Source organism: Oncorhynchus tshawytscha, linkage group LG10 (genome assembly GCF_018296145.1).
Source record: "Oncorhynchus tshawytscha isolate Ot180627B linkage group LG10, Otsh_v2.0, whole genome shotgun sequence".
In the NCBI taxonomy this organism is placed as follows: Eukaryota; Metazoa; Chordata; class Actinopteri; order Salmoniformes; family Salmonidae; genus Oncorhynchus; species Oncorhynchus tshawytscha.
In genome coordinates, this window is record NC_056438.1 from 21,488,156 (window position 1) to 21,500,687 (window position 12,532).

The 12,532-nt window shown below is 41.9% G+C and overlaps 1 pseudogene; it reads left to right on the forward strand.

The window, feature by feature from the left end:
- The window catches only part of LOC112260999, an 81,969-nt pseudogene that overhangs the window by 58,264 nt on the left and 11,173 nt on the right, over positions 1-12,532 (forward strand).

Here is a 12,532-nt window from a genome sequence, read left to right on the forward strand (position 1 = left end):
GTCTGCCCAGCGCCGCCAGATCTGCCAGTCAGCCAGACTCTTCCAGATCTGCCAGTCAGCCAGACTCTTCCAGATCTGCCAGTCAGCCAGACTCTTCCAGATCTGCCAGTCAGCCAGACTCTTCCAGATCTGCCAGTCAACCAGACTCTTCCAGATCTGCCAGTCAACCAGACTCTTCCAGATCTGCCAGTCAACCAGACTCTTCCAGATCTGCCAGTCAACCAGACTCTTCCAGATCTGCCAGTCAGCCAGGATCTGCCAGTCAGCCAGGATCTGCTGAAACCACCAGCCAGCCAGGAGCTGGTAGATCTATCTACCTGCCTGAGCTTCCTCTCACTCCTGAGCTTCCTCTCACTCCTGAGCTTCCTCTCACTCCTGAGCTTCCTCTCACTCCCGAGCTTCCTCTCACTCCCGAGCTTCCTCTCACTCCCGAGCTTCCTCTCACTCCCGAGCTTCCTCTCACTCCCGAGCTTCCTCTCACTCCCGAGCTTCCTCTCACTCCCGAGCTTCCTCTCACTCCCGAGCTTCCTCTCACCAGGAGCTTTCCTCTCACTCCCGAGTTTCCTCTCACTCCCGAGTTTCCTCTCACTCCCGAGTTTCCTCTCACTCCCGAGTTTCCTCTCACTCCCGAGTTTCCTCTCACTCCCGAGTTTCCTCTCACTCCCGAGCTTCCCCTCAGTCCCGAGCTGCCTTGGTCCCGAGCTGTCCTTCAGTCCCGATCTGCTCCTCAGTCCAGTGGGGTTCTGGGTGAGGACTACTAGGCCATGGTCGGCGGCGAGGGTGGACTATCCAGGGACGAAGGGAGAGTGGACTAAGATATTAAAGGAGTGGGGTCCACGTCCCGCGCCGGAGCCGCCACCATGGACAGACGCCCACCCGGACCCTCCCTATTGTTTTGAGGTGCGTTCGGGAGTCCGCACCTTAGGGGGGGGGTTCTGTCACGCCCTGGTCAAAGTATTTTGTGTTTATCTTTATGTATTTGGTCAGGCCAGGGTGTGGCATGGTGTTTTTGTAATTGTGGTGTGTTTGTCTTGGGGTTTTGGTGGTGGTATTGGGATTGTAGCTTAGTGGGTTGTCTAGCAAAGTCTATGGCTGTCTGGAGTGGTTCTCAATCAGAGGCAGGTGCTTATCGTTGTCTCTGATTGGGAACCATATTTAGGCAGCCATATTCTTTTGAGTTTGTCGTGGGTGATTGTCCTTAGTGTCTTACTTGTACTCTCTGTTAGTTTGCACTAGATAGGCTGTTTTCGGTTTTCATTACGTTTATTGTTTTTTAGTGTTTAGTGTTTAGTAGTGTTTACGTTTTGTTTAATAAATATGGATCGCAATCGACACGCTGCAGTTTGGTCCGACTCTCCTTCATCACCACTAGAAAACCGTTACAGTGGATTAAAAATGTATCTTTGTTTTTTGTGTGTTTTCTTTACTCTGTTTATTAAGTTTTACACACACACACACACACAGACAGACAAGACAACACAAAGCAATATAAATAATATACTCAACTACAAAAAATACAAATAATACATTTTTTTTAAATAGCTTTAAAGATACCATACTTAAAGATACCAGACAAGTTAAACACACCAGGCAGAAGGCGACAAAGGTTAGAGGGCAATCTATAGTACACCTCACCATTGTTGCTGTAAACAGTCAAGGGATAGGGGTGGAGAAATGCAACCACTCACAGACAGTCACGGCCACAGACCGACCATCCACTGGACCAAAAATAAAAAGTTTACAATGCTTTAAAAGAAAAAAATGAATAATGATCATTTTATGTAGGTGTGAACAAAATGTAAAAATAACTGGGAGAAACAAGCTCACACTTGTCTTTGCCCGAGCAAGATGAAAAAGGCATCCGCAGGTCACAATCAATAAGCACATCAACCTTAATGCCCCCCCAGACAAAACACAAAGAAAAGCTCATCCAACCCTTAAGTCACAGGGGGGTCAAATACAGACTTATTTTGGTTTTAATGGGAGTGCCATCAGAGAATGGACTGTTTGAAGTAAGACCGGAATGGAGCCCAAGCCTCATTAAACAGTTTGGGGTTCCCCCGTGAATTTAATTTGTTCTAGTTTCAGAGAGCACAACACATCTCTCACCCAATATTTATAAGATGGGGGAGCTGCCATCTTCCAGTTCTGTAGTATTAGCCGTCTAGCTAAAAGAGTTGTATAAGCAACAGTGTCTGACTGGATTCTTGATAGGGGGGTACCTATGGGCAGTACTCCAAAAAGGGCTGTAAGGGGAGACGGATCTATAACAGTGTCATATATATCAGAGAAACACTTAAATATTAATTCCCAGAAACCTGACAGTTTATGACAGCCCCAAAACATATGCAACAGTGTGGCTGGTTCCATTTTACATCTGACACAGGTAGGATCAAAATCAGAGAATATTCTTGAACCCCCTTGAATTGAATGAGGCTGTGTCTAGTGCTAAGAGAGGACGAGTGCACCCTGTGCAGCACAGCTTCCCAGGTGTCTTCCACAAGTTCCTCCCCCAAATCCCTTTCCCATCGAGTCTTTAAAGGCACCAAAGAAGGGTTCTGTAAGTCATGAATGATTGCATATACATCTGAAATTGTGCCCCTAGGAAGCTTGTTCAGCTCCAAGATGCTCTCTATAGCTGTATTCTCAGGCCTATGGGGAAATGTTAGCTCTGACAAAGTTCCTAGTCTGGAGATTGAGCTTTGTTTAAGTATTTTTTTATTTTCAATAATAATATTTCACTTTTAACTAGGAAAGTCACTTAAGGACAAATTCTTATTTACAATGATGACCTACCAGGGAATAGTGGGTTAACTGCCTTGTTCAGGGGCAGAACGACATATTTTTTACCTTGTCAGCTCAGGGATTTGATCCAGCAACCTTTCGGTTACTGGCCCAACACACTACCTTCCGCCCTTCCTTTTTAAAACCTCTTTGGGATGCTGCGAATTTTCATGGGAAGTCATGGGTACAATGTCAATTTCAACCTCCAAAAAAGGCAGATCTAATATTACAGCAAATAATATGGCTAAACTCCGATGTATTGATAGAGAAAATACATCTTCTTGGAAAAAGATATACAAGAAGGGTATAGTATTTATGAAGGACATTGTAAACAAGGATTGTCAAATGATGTCCCACAAGCAACTAACAACAGTGTATGGAGGTCTAATGCTCAATACAAAATGATAACCAACTCATCGCGGCTCTGCCACAAAATTGGAAGAGACAATTACTTCTAGAAGAAATTAAATAATGATTATGTCTGCCACCCATTCAAAATCATAAATGGCTTAAAAGTATTAGTATACATCGAAAAATGAATCTGTTTCACTTAACGACACAAGGCAATGCCGTATAAAATTCAAGTTAGTTGGGAACAGGTCTTTGATGTCCCAATACCTTGGCATTGGGTCTATGAACTCGTGTGTGTGTGTGTGTGTGTGTGTGTGTGTGTGTGTGTGTGTGTATATATATTGTAAAACAACAATTGACACATCAATACTTGCTATAAAAATGCTCAATATATGGGGCATTGAACAGTCAGGCTTTTGCAGACTCTGCCACTAGGAATCAGAATCAATAGAGCATATTTTATGATCATGTCCATCGGTGCTCCCTTTGAGTCAGGTCCAGGAATGGTTGATATGTCATGATATCGGGATTTAGGTGGACCTGCAAACTGTACTGTTAAGGGATCTGAAAAACCACGATCAGTCAAGGGGAAATATCAATATACTGGGAAAGATGGGTTAATCTGTGGACATCGGAGGGTTGGAGTTAAAATCACAATGAATGGCCCAGCACTTGCAGGAAGAGGAAATTAGGAAAATACAGTTCCTGCAGAAAGTATTCACACCCCTGGACTTTTTCCACGTGTTGTTGTTACATCTAAGGCTGGGCAATATAACAAAGTCATTGTATTAATTTGAATTTATGTTTTTGCGAAACATTCCAAAAGCCTGTATTGCAAGAATCTGTCATTTTTTTTGTATTTATGAGCATTTAGTCCGCTTGTTCTCGTGTTATATTTCTGGTCTCATCTCCTTCACTCCTCTGTGCTGTGTGCACCTTCCCATTTACACCAGAGATCTGTATATAATGAGGAGATGCACGTCTCCACCCTGACAATGGGATGCATTGTCCCAAAGGCAGGAGGCAAACTTTGGTGCAAAATAAACCCATTGAAACGCATTGGGCACATTTTGGACATATTTTGGTGAGAGCGAAATCTCTGGCTTTGCCTCTTCCTTTATGGTTTACACACACCAAGCCCCTCCCTGTTGCGGTTTTCTAGGTGTGAAGGATAGTCGGACCAAAATGCAGCGTGTAGATTGCGATCCATGTTTAATGAACAACGTGAAACACGAATAAACACAAAACACTACAAAACAAAGAACGTAACGAAAACCAAAACAGCCTATACTTGTGTAAATAAACAAAGAGATAGGAACAACGACACTAAGGACAATCACCCACGACAAACTCAAAGAATATGGCTGCCTAAATATGGTTCCCAATCAGAGACAAAGATAAACACCTGCCTCTGATTGAGAACCACTCCAGACAGCCATAGACTTTGCTAGATAACCCCACTAGCTACAATCCCAATACATACACACCAAAACCCCAAGACAAAACACACCACAATACAAAAACCCCATGCCACACCCTGGCCTGACCCAATACATGAAGAAAAACACAAAATACTTAGACCAGGGCGTGACACTCCCCCTGCCTCTCATTCCAATAAAGTTGAGAGTTCACATCCTGATAACCAGGACGAAACCGCCTGCTAGCTAGTCATCGTGTCCGATGACCTAATTTAGCTTGGCTAGTGGGCTGACAAAAAGCATTCTCAACTTTTTGAATTAAAAATTCATATGAAAGTAATTGGTTAAACATTTTAACATAATTTGGTGAATAAATAAACATAATCCTTAAACTTTACAAAATTATTCCTTATTCCTCTGAAAATTCTCTCCCAACCGCGGACTTAAGTCCGCCATTAATTCAGCAGTTTTGGGAATGTTCACTACTTCGCAAGGTGTTATAAGATAGCCTCCCCACGAAGGGAACAAAAAAGTATGCTCCCATGCATGCTTTGTTTTCCAGACCTCCCAAGTTCGCTTATAGAACTTCCGGAAAACTTAGTACATATTTGCCATTTCGCGTTCTTATGTTTGGAATCACACTTGAAAATGACAGGTGACTTCTGTACTCGCTATACGCTCTAGATAGAATACAAGTATGCATATTGGAACACAGCCCGTGACTGACATAACAACAGAAAAACAACCACATTTTGAAATTTCACCTTCTGTATCCTACTATTCTACGTTAAATTGGTGGTCCTTTGTGGCTCAGTTGGTAGAGCATGGCGCTTGTTTGATTCCTAGGACCACCCTTACATAAAATGTATGTACGCATGACTATAGGTCTCTTTGGATAAAAGCATCTGCTAAATGGCATATATTATAGTCTAACTCTCAACATTAAGTTAATACTGAGTTCCAAAAAACATGCCCTAACCCACAAATTACAACTAACCCAAACAGGTTTATAATACACAAAAATTCCAAATATGTTACAACATCCCCCAGTCTCCCCTTACTAAACTGAGGTTTTTACTCCGCTGGTCTCGGGATGAAATTACGAGACCTCATTGTCCAAAACCGAGTCAAGACAGAGTAAAAATGTATCCGACACCTAGACAAGACCCTGACATGCAATATGTGGTCTCGAGACCGGACTCGAGTACTACAACACTGACAACATCCACTGACTGGTTTAACAATAACAAAGAGCGCCACTTGGAACAGCAATAGCTTTACAAAGACTGAGAATGCATCATCCAAGATGTGCTGGACCTCGTTTTATGTTGTCTGAAGCGCTGGTCTACTCTCCTCCACCCAATAGTGGTGAAAGAATGAAGTAGCATAGAGACTGCCTCTGTCTCTTGCTGTTATTGTTGTGGTTATTTCAGAGATGTTCCCCAGTGGCCTGGCTGCATTCAAGAGGATCACTCTGAACATTGAAGAGGAGGCCGCCATGAAGGATGACACAGGCATGCCGGATGTCTACTACACTGAGGTTTGTGTGTGTGTATGCGTGTGTGCATTTATGCAGGCTTGTGTACAGTTGTGATCATATAATGACAATGATTTCATCATGTCATATTTGCTTTTAATAATAGACACCACTATTTTTCTTCTTCTATAAATCATATCGCAGTTAATTAACTGCCAATAGAAGGCACTGGTGGTTAATATTGCACGTGGATTCATCTCTCAATGTTGATAAGTCTTTGATGTGATTGATAACAGCTTGACCTTTTTTTCCTGAACTGGTGCCATCTTGCCAAGTCCTATGGCCAAGGTGTTAGAATAATAGCAGAGAGAGAGACTGTCCTTTCTTCAAACAATCATCTTTATTCAATATCGATTAATTATTGCAATAAGGAGGCTGATCAACCCCACACCCTTGAGTGTTGGACCGAGTAACCTAACCTTTACACAAATGCAGAGTACTATACAGTTGAAGTCGGAAGTTTACATACACTAAGGTTGGAGTCATTAAAACTTGTTTTTCAACCACTCCACAAATTTCTTGTTAACAAACTATAGTTCTGGCAAGTCGGTTAGGACATCTACTTTGTGCATGACACAAGGAATTTTTCCAACAATTGTTTACAGACACAGTGATTTATAAGTGAAATAATCTATAACAATTCCAGTGGGTCAGAAGTTTACTTACACTAAGTTGACTGTGCCTTTAAACAGCTTGGAAAATTCCAGAAAATTATGTCATGGCTTTGAAAGCTTCTTTTTGATATCATTTGAGTCAGTTGAAATACATCCACAGGTACACTTCCAAGGCCTACTTTCAGACTCAGGGCCTCTTTGCCTGACATCATGGGAAAATCAAAAGAAATCAGCCAAGAATTCAGAAAACAAATTGTAGACCTCCACAAGTCTGGTTCATCCTTGGGAGCAATTTCCAAACGCCTGAAGATGCCACGTTTATCTGTACAAACAATAGTACGCAAGTATAAACACCATGGGACCACGCAGCCGTCATACCTCTCAGGAAGGAGACGCGTTCTGTCTCCTAGAGATGAACGTACTTTGGTGTGAAAAGTGAAAATCAATCCCAGAACAACTGCAAAGGACCTTGTGAAGATGCTGGAGGAAACGGGTACAAAAGTGTCTATATCCACAGTAAAACGAGTCCTATATCGACATAACCTGAAAGGCCACTCAGCAAAGAAGGAGCCATAGCTCCAAAACCGCCATGAAAAAGCCAGACTACTGTTTGCAACTGCACATGGGGACAAAGACTGTTCTTTTTGTAGAAATGTCCTCTGGTCTGATGAAACAAAAATATAACTGTTTGGCCATAAAGACCATCATTATGTTTGGAGGAAAAAGGGGGAGGGCATGCAAGCCGAAGAGCACCATCCCAACCGTGTAGCACGGGGGTGGCAGCATCATGTTGTGGGGGTGCTTTGCTGCAGGAGGGATTGGTGCACTTCACAAAATAGATGGCATCCTGAGGAAGAAAATTGTGGATATATTGAAGCAACATCTCAAGACGTCAGTCTGGAAGTAAAAGCTTAGTCGCAAATGGGTCTTCCAAATGGACAATGACCCCAAGCATACTTCCAAAGTTGTGGCAAAATGGCTTAAGGACAACAAAGTCAAGGTATTGGAATGGCAATCACAAAGCCCTGACCTCGATTCTATAGAAGATTTGTGGGCAGGACTGAAGAAGCTTGTATGAGCAAGGAGGCCTACAAACCTGACTCAGATACACCAGCTCTGTCAGGAGGAATGGGCCAAAATTCACCCCTTATTGTGGGAAGCATGTGGAAGGCTACCCCAAAATGTTTTACCCAAGTTAAACAATTTAAAGGCAATGCTACCAAATACTAATTGAATGTATGTAAACTTCTGACCCACTGGGAATGTGATGAAATAAATAAATCTCTCTACTATAATTCTGACAGTTCACATTCTTATAATAAAGTGGTGATCCTAACTGACCTAAAACAGGGCATTTTTACTAGGATTAAATGTCAGGAATTGTGAAACTGAGTTTGTGTATGTAAACTTCTGACTTCAACTGTATATTTTTGGCTGACACTAACAATGCTCAGTCATGGTTGGTTCAACCCCTCCCATGCAGACCAGGAAGCGTCATAAGCCACTCTGGGTTTATCCTGTTATCTGCACGGGTTGTTGTCTTAATCCCCCCCTGGCTTAGTTTCCCGTTGCAAGGATGATTTTGAGACAATGAGGGATTGTTCTAAACTCCTAAGCGATCCCTAGTAAAACACATTCTTGTTTATGTAATGTAGTCTTTAAATCATTTGGCGACTCAAGACATCTCTGACGACCATACACTCAGATTAGCTGCAGGGAACTACAGTGGAGACCATAAAAACACAGACACTAGCAGGACAGAAATGTCTTACTATTTGTTAAATACCAATGGTTAACCATTAATATCAAATAAATCAGGTAAATATGTAATTTCTCTCACACTGTGCTGACTGTTGTTACTGGCCCGCACGTGCGTGTCCTGGCTTTTCCAGGAGGTCCTCGTGGAACACCTGGAGCTGTGTGTGAGGGGGCTGTGGAAAGCAGAGCGATACGAACTGATCACACACATCGCCAAGCTCGTCATCCCTGTCTACGAGAAACGCCATGACTTTGAGGTACGAGCCAAACACATGAATGCACACACACACACACATGCACACACACACAAACAAGACTGAAATGTAAATTGAATCCTTGTGAGCAATATTTACACAGCATCTTGTTTACAAAGAACCACCCATGTACAGATGTGGCTGTATTCGTTTTTAAAATACCCAAAACCATTCTAGGATTGACTGTAGGAAAATAACTTCTGTGTGAATCCCACAATGAGTATTTGATTGTAAGGTTGAGACAATGCCATTCAACATTCCAGACTATATTAACTATGTCCTGCTTATGTGTGTATTGCGCTATCCATTACGCTGTCCCCTGTGTTTATAAAGCAGAAATAAGCAAGGCTAATTCAGTCCTTCCTCAGCTTATGAAATAAGGTCTCACACGTAAATACTGTCCATGAGTAGTTTACCCTAAGAATGTCCCACTCTCCATCTTCTCATGCTGAGACTCTCTTCTCTTCTTAGCTTGAATAGAAGCTTTGGCTCTGGTTTTAAAAAGCTCTTTGGCCGAGTCTCAAATGGCACCTTATTCCCTAGATAGTGCCCTACTAAGGACCCTGGTCAAAAGTAGTGCATTAAATAGGGAATAGGGTGCCATTTGGAACACAGTCTCTGTCTTTTGGCAGTGGCATGTTCTTATAGCCTCTCTCAGTTCTCTCTCTGACAATATCTCACAAGATTGGCCACCATTAATTGCATATTTGAGTATGTAAAATCAAAGTTAACTATACATGAGAAGTATGAGTGGTTTAGGTTCATTTCCCATCCGGGCTCTGCCTGTCAAGCAGCAGAAGGGCACATTTGCCGATGTACTGTTAGCTGATCATGTTTGCTTTTTAAAGCTACCGGTAGAAACTTTGTACAGTTGGCTTAACATAGTCGTAAGTAGACCTAATGTACTTTTTTCTCCATCCAACGTAGGCCTACCTAGTGACGTTGGATAGCATTATCCCCTTTTCAACATTGTTTTTAAGTGTCACAATTGCTGCTGACAGACATGATAGCTAGGCTACATTGATTGATGGACCATGTCAAATTGGCTAGCTAGCTAATAACAGATCACGTCAATAATGGCCAATGAACAAGCTAACTTTCAGGGGATAAACTAGATGGCTATATCCAAATATTGTTTGAGTTGCTTGCCATCTATAGTGGTGATGACAGAAGTACGAGTGACAACTTTCCCAGGACGAGGACTTGCCAATGTCAGGATCTTTCCAAAAGCCTAATCTCTGATGAAGCAAGTTAAATGACATGTTTGCTCAGATAGCTAGCAAGTTACATGCCAAACAGATAGGCTACTCTCACTTCTGAAATTACATGATCAATTGATGTTTACTGAACATGAAAGCATGCAGTCACATGCTGTATAACTGATGATAGAGCTAAATGTGGAATAATCAGAAATGTGTCATTCTGACTATACTCTTCAAGAGGTGATGATATTAAAAACAAATAGTTATGAAATTTATTTAACAATCCCTTGAAGACAGCACATATTTGTCAGCATGTATGGTTTTAGCGGAGCTGGGGTCTCCTTGCCCCCCAGAAGCCAAACCGAACTCTCTGTACCATATTGTGACATTTTTATTGATAACAACCTACATGCAGTGCAGTGTCGTTGTTCTCAAAAATATCACACACACACACACACACACACACACAGTTAGACACACAATAGCGTGCACAATCATAAGCGAATACACAGAAACACACATACACACCAAATACCCAGTGGTGTGGAGTTTTTCTTTCTTCAGAAACTGGGCCGTCTGTATGACACGCTGCACAGAGCTTACAATAAGATCCTGGAGGTGATGCAGACAGGCCGGAGACTGCTGGGGACCTACTTCAGAGTGGCCTTCTATGGACAGGTGGGTGGATATGGAATAAAACATACAAGATCACCTTCTATTTGCCTCCCAGTCTTTTTTATTTGATTTTATGCCCTTTGAGACAGCATACCTGTGAAGCGCTGCACCCACAGACTCAGACACAGAGGAGGAACTGTAGTCAATGGCTCCTTTCCAATATCCCCACTAGCATACCACTTACAAGGTAACAATGGATGGGGCATGTATTCGAAGCGCTATGCTAGTATGTTTAGCTAATCATTGTTTAGTATGCTGGCACAACCAATTGTACTTCTCTGTCAAGGATGGAGAGCCCATTACTTACGCCATCCTTGTTTTTAGATGTTACCCTGCTAGTTCCGGGGGGCCGGAACTGATTGAATCAGCCCGGAATCAAAATGAATGAATGCCCAGTGTCGGCCCAAGTACATCAGGCCGTTTCCATCTACCGCAATTCAGGCGACTTTGCCGGCATCTTACCAGAATCCCCTCAGAAGCGGCCCAAATGCAAATTTAAATAAATGTCTACAACATTACCAGATTTAGTCATTTTACTATTTTATACATACATACACCATTTTATACATAAAAATTATACCCATCCACAAAAAAAAAAACATTTGTCCGAGGAAACACCATAAATAATGAAATGTTAACTATTTAAAGCAGCCCGTGTAATCATCTGCCAAAGAGTAGCCCCAATTGGCCCGATCCCCAAGTAATAAATTTGGGCCAGATAACTCACACCGGAATCGGCCCGAGCTCAATCCCCACATCCTAGCCACACTAATACTGCCGAAGGGTATCTTCCTATCCGTCTTGCATTTGTTTGGGGTGAAAATTAACTTGTCTCTCTCTGTTAATTACTATAGAAAAATAACAACAGTGCTCATCTGTCATAGTCTAGCTAATGTAGCGTCATTGAGGTACTTGTGGTTGGATCTTGTAAGCTTACTTTAACCACATCTGATATCAGTATCTATCAACCATCGGGGATATGGTGTTCTTTCTTGGTTACTTCCCTAACTGAGAGAGAGAGATATTAGATTAAAGTGAAATTACACCTATCCCGTAGACTAGTGGCCTCTGAGGAGGATAGTTGTGAGAGGGCTAAAAATGCTACAAAAGTAAGGCTTAGCTTAAGTTTCACTTCTCTCTTCAGATAGATAAGGGATGATTTGTATCTCTGTCTGTGTGATACAGTGCCTTCAGAATGTATTCACAACCCTTGACTTTTAACACATTTTGTTGTGTTAAAGCCTGAATTTCAAATAGATTACATTTTAGACTTTTTTTGTCACTGGCCACCTACACACACAATACCCCAATTATGTTGAAGTGGAATTGTTTTCTTTTCAATTTATTTTACAAATTCATTAAAATGTCAAATCTGAAATATATTGAGTTAATAAGTATTCAACCCTTTTGTTAAGGCAAGCCAAAATAGGTTCAGGAGTAAATATTTGCTTAACAAGTCAGATAATAAGTTGCACACTCTGTGTGTGTAATAATAGTTTTAACATGATTTTTGAATGACTACCTCATTACTGTAACCCACACAGACAATTATCTGTAAGGTCCTTCAGTCAAGCAGTGAATTTCAAACACAGATTCCACGACAAAGACCAGGGAGGTTTTCCAATGCCTCGCAAAGATGGGCTGCTGTTGGTAGATGGGTAAAAACAAAAAACATTGAATATCCCTTTGAGCATGGTTAAGTTATTAATTGCACTTTGGATGGTGTATCAATACACCCTGTCACTAAAAAGATACAGGCGTCCTTCTTAACTCAGTTGCCGGAGAGGAAGGAAACCGCTCAGGGATTTCACCATGGGGCCAATGTTTACTTGTTACAGATTTTAATGGCTGTGATAGGAAAAAACTGAGGATGGATCAACAAACAACATTGTAGTTAATCCACAATACTAACCTAATTGACAGAGTGAAAAGAAGGAAG